This window comes from Psammomys obesus, unplaced genomic scaffold (assembly GCF_907164565.1).
Source record: "Psammomys obesus unplaced genomic scaffold, mPsaObe1.curated_primary_1811, whole genome shotgun sequence".
NCBI classification, from domain to species: Eukaryota; Metazoa; Chordata; class Mammalia; order Rodentia; family Muridae; genus Psammomys; species Psammomys obesus.
This window is the reverse complement of record NW_026590262.1, coordinates 159,264-167,343: the sequence shown is the minus strand read 5'-3', so window position 1 is coordinate 167,343 and position 8,080 is coordinate 159,264. Positions and strand designations below refer to the sequence as shown.

Sequence of the window (8,080 nt, the reverse complement as noted above, 5' to 3'; positions counted from 1 at the left end):
CGAAGCAAAATAAGGTAGTATTGGATAGTAAACTATTTAGTAAATGATATATCCATGAGCCTATGAAAATCATATATATTAAATACTGCATATTATAACTTATCTGTTACATAAAAATGACTGAGAGATTTGCAACAAGTGTTTCATGCATATGAATGTTAAATAATTTATATGGACAAATTCTGTTCCAAGGAGTAAATAATATCTTCTCATAAAGTTTGGGCTTCCCATAACAATTTCATTACAGCCAGTAACAGTAATGTACATGTTTAATTCAAGCACACAGGAGGCAGAGGCAGACCTACCTCTGTGATTTTGGGGACTAGCCTGGTCTACATAGTGAGCTTGAGGCTAATCAATGCTACTTAATTAGATTCTGCCTCAAAACCATAATTTTGCTATAAAGGCAAGTATAAAAATGAAAAAAAGAAAGTACAAAATGGAAAGGTCTGGTAAACACTACCTTTGCTGTGGTAAGCCATATTGATAAGGAATGATACAGTGTAATGTGATATATGGTGATGTTATATAATGTGACGGAATGTAAACTGGTACAACCACTCTGGAAATCTATCTGGCGCTTTCTAAGACAATTAGGAAGAGTGATTCCTCAAGACCCAGCTATACCACTGCCAGGTATATACCCATACTTTGCTCAAGTACACAAAAGGGATACTTGCTCAACCATGTTTATAGCAGCTTTATTTGTAATAGCCAGAACCTGGAAACAACCCAGATGTCCATCAATGGAGAAATGGGTACAGAAATTGTGGTATTTTTACACAATGGAATACTACTCGGCAATCAAAAAGGAGGAAATCATGAAATTTGCAGGCAAGTGGTGGGATCTAGAAAAGATCATTCTGAGTGAAATATCCCAGAAGAAGAAAGATAAACACAGTATATACTCACTTATATAGACCTATAAGATATGACAAACATAATGAAATCTATACACCTAAAAAAGATTATCAAGAGAGCGGACATGGGGTAAGATGATCAATCCTCGTTTAGAAAGACAGATGGGATGTGCATTGAACATATGACAGGAGTCTACTGTGCGCATCTGAAAGACGCTACCTAGCAGTGTTTTCAAAGCAGATACAAAGACTCATGACCAAACCTTCGGCAGAGTACAGGGAATCATAAGAAAGAAGGGGAGTTAGTCTGATGGGAAAAGGATAGGAGCTCCACAAGGACCAAATATATCCGGGCACAGGGTCTTCTCAGAGACTGCCATTCAACCAAGGACCATGTATGGATATAACCTAGAACCTCTGCTCAGATGTAGCCTGTGGTAGCTCAGTAACCAACTTGTTTTCCATAGTGAGGGGAACAAGGACTATTTCTAACAGGAACTCAATGACTGGCTCTTTGAACTCCCCACCCCCCAAGGGAGGAGTAGTCCTGTTAGGCCACAGAGGAGGGCTTTGCAGCCAGTCCTGAAGATACCTGATAAAACAGGATCTGATGAATGGGAAGGAGGTCCCTCCCTATCAGTGGACTTGGAAAGGGGCACGGTGGAGATGAGGGAGGGAGGGTGGGATTGGGAGGGAATGAGGGAGCGGGACAGGGCTGGGATACAGAGTTAATAAAATGTAACTGATAAGAAAAAAATAAAATTAAATTAAAAAAATTCAAACATAAGGCCCTTGAAAGGGCCTTATGAGCCTATAGGAAAAAAATTAAAAATAAAAAAGGACAGTATGATAAAAAAAAATGTGACATTATATGTAGTCTTCCCGTAAGTCCATAATCTTGGTTTAGACATGACAAAATATTTAATAACTCTAAATTGAGAGACACTTTAAAACTTTCTGGGCAATACTCCTCAAAACTATCAAAGTCATAAAAAGGGAATATTTAGAGAAATGTAAAGTCTAAGAAATTCATATATAACGGCAGCGTAAACAGAGATAACAATGAAACATTTTGTAGTATCCTAGAAGAAACCCTTAAATAATTAATTATAATCTAACATTAGGCCCTATGTTCACCCAAAAATTGTTCTCGAGGCAGCACTCAGTCTCTCTGTGTGTGTCTCCTTCTCTGTCTCTCTCCCTGTCTCTCTCACTATTTCTCTCTCTCTCTCTTTCACACACACACACACACACACACACACACACACACACACACACACACGAAAGACACTGGGGTACTTAGAGGTCAACCATGTAGATAATGGGACAGTAGACCAAGGAAAAGAAAATGTTTTCCCATAATAAAGAATACTGAACAGGATAAATGAGCACCTATCCACTAGAGGTATAAAAATATTGTCATAAAGTATCTAAAATTGAGGTGGAATATAGTCTTAATTTGAAATACAAATAATTACTACTTCTGAAAATATGCAAATCCAAAATCCCTTATCCACACTTCTAAAAATCCCCTAAATCCTGAAAGCCAAAAGGTTTCCTGTAGCTCATTTGGCAGCAAAACCAACTAGAAACTAATGGGAGACTAATTATAGCCTTTGCATATCCCATTGAGTCTGAATATGCATACTGTTTTACAAAGAAATATTAATGTGTTTGATTACAGGGTCTTCCCCAAGTCCTACTTGGAATAAGTATTGTGTAATGCATTTTATATGTTACAGTATTGCATTAATAAAACTTGAAAAACTCTGAGCTGAAGTGCATAATTGCTCTCATGAGGTTCATAAGGGATGAGTTTATAACAGTAAACATATTGAAGTACATAAATGTCAATTTCTATATAGCTCTGAAAGCAAGAGCTACAAAAAAAATAACCATATGAAGCCTTTCATATAAACAGAAAGGAAACTGGGTAATTTTTAAGTGAATTCCTGTTTATTGGTTTTATTTATTTATTTTGTTTGTTTGTTACCGTTAATGTGAATACTTTCTGAGAGCATTTTTGTTTGGTTTTAGTTTTTTATTATCATTTATTACAATTTATTCAATTTGTTTTTAGTTTATTTTTTTATTAATTACAGGTTTTTTCACTTTGTATCCACAGCTGTAGCTTCCTCCCTTGTCTCCTGCCAATCCCAGCCTCTCTCATCTCCTCTCCAAGTACACTAATAGGGAAGGTCCTCCTCCCCTTCTCTCTGACCTTAACCTATCAGGTCTCATTAGGACTGGCTGCAATGTCTTTCTCTGTTGCCTGGTAAGGTTGCTCCCAACCTCAGGGGGAGATGATTAAAGAGCCAGCAACTGAGTTTGTGTCAGAAACAGCCCCTGTTTCCCTTACTAAGGAATCCACTTGGAAACTGAGCTATCATGGGCTATATCTGTGCAGGGGTTCTAGGTTATCTCCATGCATAGCACTTGGTTAGAATATCAGTCTTACAAAAAGCCCACTGGGCCCAGATATTTTGGTTCTGTCACTCTCCTTGTGGAGTTCCTGCTCCCTCCTGTCTCCTCCAGGTCTTTCTATCTCCCACTTCTTTCCTAAAATTCCCTGCACTCTGCCTAAAGTTTGACTATGAATCTCAGCCTCTGCTTCTATACCTCAAACAGTAGACTTTCAGAGGCCATCTGTGGTAGGCTCTTTTCCTGTTTTCTGTCTTCTCCAGCTTCCTAAGTCTATCGCGTTTGTCCTAATAATTGAGGATTCTTTTTTGTCTCACTTTTTTAGGACTACAGATTTTAGTATGTTTATCCTCTATCATATGGCTAATATCCACTTAGGAGTGAATATATACCATGTGTGTCTTTCTGCTTCTGGGTTACCTCATTCAAGATGATCATTTCTAATTCCCACCCTTTGTCTGAAAAATTTCATGATTATCTTGTTTTTAAGAGCTGAGAAGTTTTCAATTATGTAAATGTACCACAAATTCTGTATTCATTCCCTTGTTGAGGAAAACCAAGGTTGTTTCCAGCTATTATGAATAGAGCTGCTAAGTACATGGCTGAGCAAATGTCCTTGTTGTGTACTTTAGCATATTTTGGATATATGCCTAGGAGTGGTATAGGGGGACCTTGAGGTAGCACTGTTCTTAATTTTCTGAGAAAGTGCCAGATTGATTTTCAAAGTGGTTGTGCAAGGTTATATTACCACCAGCAATGAAGGAGGGTTCTCTTTTCTCTACATCCTCTCCAGCATGTGTTGTCAATTGAGTTTTTGATCTAACCATTCCAATGTGTATAAAGTGAAATTTCAGGGTCATTTTAATTTACATCTCCCAGATGACTAAGAATATTGAACATTTCTTTAACTGTCTCTCTGTCATTCAGTATTCCTCTATTGAGAATTCTCTGTTTAGCTCTGTACCCAATTTTTTTTTATTTCACACGCCTGTTCTTTCCCCACTAATGCTTAAGTTCTTCTTTTTTTTAAAAATTTTTTTATTAATTACACTTTATTCATTTTGTATCCCCCATAAGCCCCTCCCTCCTCCCCTCCCGATCCCAGATCCCACCCTCTGTCCCCTTTCTGCATGCATGCCCCTCTCCAAGTCCACTGATGGGGGAGGTTCTCCTCTCCTTTCTGATCTTAGTCTATCAGTTCTCATCAAAAATTTTTAATTGGAATACTTAGTTTGTTGCTTTTTATCTTCTTGAGTTCTTTATATATACTGGATATTAGCCCTCTGTCAGACATAGGGTTAGTAAAGATCCTTTTCCAGTCTGTAGGCTGTAGTTTTGTTCTGATGACAGTGTCTTCTGCTTTACAGAAGCTTTTCAGTTTCATAAAGTCCCATTTATTGATTGTTGACCTAAGAGCCTGTGCTGTTGGTGTTCTGTTCAGGAAGTTGTCTCCTCTGCCAATGAGTTCAAGGCTCTTCCACACTTTTTCTTCAAACAGGTTTAGTGTGGCTGGTTTTATGTTGAAGTCTTTGATCCACTTGGATTTTAGTTTTGTGCAGGGTGATAAATTTGGGTCTATTTGCATTTTTCTACATGTAGACATCCAGTTAGACCAGCATGATTTGTACAAGATGCTATCTTTTTTCCAATGTATTGTTTTGGATTCTTTGTCAAAAATCAAGTATCCATAACTGTGTGGGTTTATTTCTCAGTCTTTGATTTGATTCCATTGTTCCTCCATTCTGTTTCAATGCCAGAACCATGCCGTTTTTATTACTGTTGCTCTACAGTACAGCTTGAGATCAAGGATGGAGATAACTCTAGAAGATCTGTTATTGTACAGGATTTCTTTATCTATTGTTTTAGCAATTCTGGGATTTTGTTTTTCCATATGAAATTGAGAATTATTCTTTCAAGTTCTGTAAAGCATTGTGTTAGTATTTTGATGGGGATTGCACTTAATTTGTAGATTGCTTTTGGTAGAATGGCCATTTTTGCTCTGTTAATCTTACTGATTCATGAGCATGGGAGATCTTTCCGTCTTCTGATAACTTCTAAAATTTCATTCTTCAGAGACATTAATTTTTTTTTCATACAAGTCATTCACATACTTGGTTAGAGTCACAACAAGATACTATATGTTATTTGTGTCTATTGTAAAGGGTATTGTTTCCATAATTTCTTCCTCAGCCCTTTTGTCTTTTGCATGCAGTTAATTTTGTATCCAGCCACTTTGCTGAAGGTATTTACCAGCTGAAGAAGTTTTTTGGTAGAATTTTTGGTGTCACTCATGTATAGTATCATATCATCTGCAAGTAGTGATATTTTGACTTCTTCCTTTACAATGAGTCTTCCCTTGATCTCCTTTAGTTGTCTTATTTCTATAGCTAGGACTTCAAATACAACGAGATACTGAGAGAGAGAGAGTACAGCCTTGCCTTGTCCATCATTTAAGTGGGATTGATTTAAGTTTATCTTCATTTAGTTTGGTGTTGGCTATAGGCTTTCTGTATATTCTCCTTACTATGTTTAGTAATGTGCCTTATATCCGTGATTTCTAAAAAAACTTTAAACATGAATGGGTATAGGATTTTGTCAAATGCTTTTTCAACATATAGGTAGATGATCATGTAGTTGTTTTTTTTTTCCTTCTCCTTGTTTATGTGGTGGATTATATTGATGGATTTCTGTATATAAAACCAAAGATCATCCTTAGTAAGATATTGTAGATGAAGTAAGACACACAGGGTGTATACTCCCTTATAAGTGGAAATTCAACATATAATATATGATAAACATACTAAAATCTCTACACCTAAAGAACCTAAGCTAGAAAGAGCACCCTTAGGAAGATGATCGATCCTCACCCAGAAAAGCAAATGCGATGGACATTGGAAGAGAGAGAAAACAGGGAACAGGACAGGAGCTTACCACAGAGGGTCTCTGAAAGACTCTACCCAACAGGGCATAAAAGAAGCTGCTGCGACTCATAGCCAAACTTTGGGCAGAGTGCAAGGAATCTTATGAAATAACAAGGAGACAGAAATACATGGAGGGCAGAGGAACTCTACAAGGAGAGCAACAGAACGAAAAAATCAGGGCCCAGGGGTCTTTTCTATGACTGATACTCCAACCAAGGAGCATGAATGGAGATAACCTAGAACCCTGCACAGATATAGCCCATAGTAGCTCAGTCTCCAAATGGGTTCCCTAATAATGGGAACAGGGACTGTCTCTGACATGATCTCAGTGCCTGGCTCTTTGATCACCTCTTCCTGAAGGGGGAAGTATCCTTGTCAGGACACAGAGAAAGACCATGCAGCCAGTCCTGATGAGACCTAATAAGCTAGGGTCAGATGGAAGGGGAGGAGGACCTCCCCTATTAGTGTACTTGGGGAGGGGCATGGGAAGAGAAGAGGGAGGGTGGGTGGTATTGGAAAGGGAAGAGGGAAGAGGCTACATCTTGGATACAAAGTGAATAAACTGTAATTAAAAATATAAATTAATTAAAATATCAAAAAACCACACCTATAAAACTGGAATGAAGCCTGCTTACTCATGATGGATGATATCTTTTTTTAAATTTTTTTATTAATTACACTTTATTCATTTTGTATCCCCCCATAAGCCCCTCCCTCCTCCCCTGCCGATCCCACCCTCCCTCCCCTTTCTGCATGCATGCCACTCCCCAAGTCCACTGATAGGGGAGGTTTTCCTCTTCTTTCTGATCTTAGTCTATCACTTCTCATCAAAAGTGGCTGCATTGTCCTCTACTGTGGCCTGGTAAGGCTGCTCCCCCCTCAGGGGGAAGTGATCAACGAGCAGGCCAATCAGATTATGTCAGAGGCAGTCCCTCTTTTACATGTACTTTGTTTCAGTTTACGAGTATTTTATTGAGTATTTTTGCATCAATGTTCATATGAGAGATAGGTCTAAAATTCTCCATTTTGTTGGGTCTTTGTGTGGTTTAGGTATCAAGGTTACTCTGGCCACATAGAATGAGTTTGGTAATGTTCATTCTGTTTCTATTTTGTGGAATAGTTTGAAGAGTATTGGTGTTAGGTTTTCCTTGAAGGTCTGGTACAATTCTGAGCTGAAACCATCTGGCCCTGAGCTTTTTTTTGGGAGGGAGACTTTTGCTGACCACTTCTATTTCTTCAGGGGATATAGGACTGTTTAGTCTATGTACCTGATCTTGATTTAATTTTGATAAATGGAATCTATCAAGAAAATTGTCCATTTCATGTAGATTTTCAAATTTTGTGATATATAGGCTTTTTGAAATAAGACCTAATGATTCTTTGAATTTCCTCAGTGTCTGTTGTTGTGTCCTCATATTTTGTTTCGGATTTTTCTAATTTGGATAATTTTTCTCTGCCTTTTAGTTAGCTTCTTCAATGGTTTGTCTATCTTGTTGATTTTCTCAAAAAAAACAGCTTGGTTTCATTGATTCTTTGAATTATTTTCTTTCTTTCTAATTTATTGATTTCAGTGCTGAGTTTGATTATTTCCAACCTTCTACTCCTCTTGAGTGTGTCTCTTCTTTTTTTTCTAGGGCTTTCAAGTGTGCCATTAAGTTGCTTTCATGAGATATCCCAAATTTCTTTTCGAAGGCACTTAGTGCTATGAAATTTCCTCTTAGCATTGCTTTCATTGTGTCCCATAAGTTTGGATAAGTTGTGTCTTCATTTTCATTGAATTCCAGGAAGTCTCTTATTTCTTTCTTTATTTTTTTTAATTTCTTCCCTGATCCAGTTGTCTTTGAGTAGAGAGTTTTTTGGTTTCCGTGCATATATGGG

General features: G+C 37.6%; 1 protein-coding gene across 1 annotated transcript in view; it reads left to right on the top strand.

The window, feature by feature from the left end:
* Nucleotides 1–8,080, top strand: part of Glra2 (glycine receptor alpha 2) — a 246,604-nt gene that overhangs the window by 140,582 nt on the left and 97,942 nt on the right. The window lies entirely within an intron of this gene.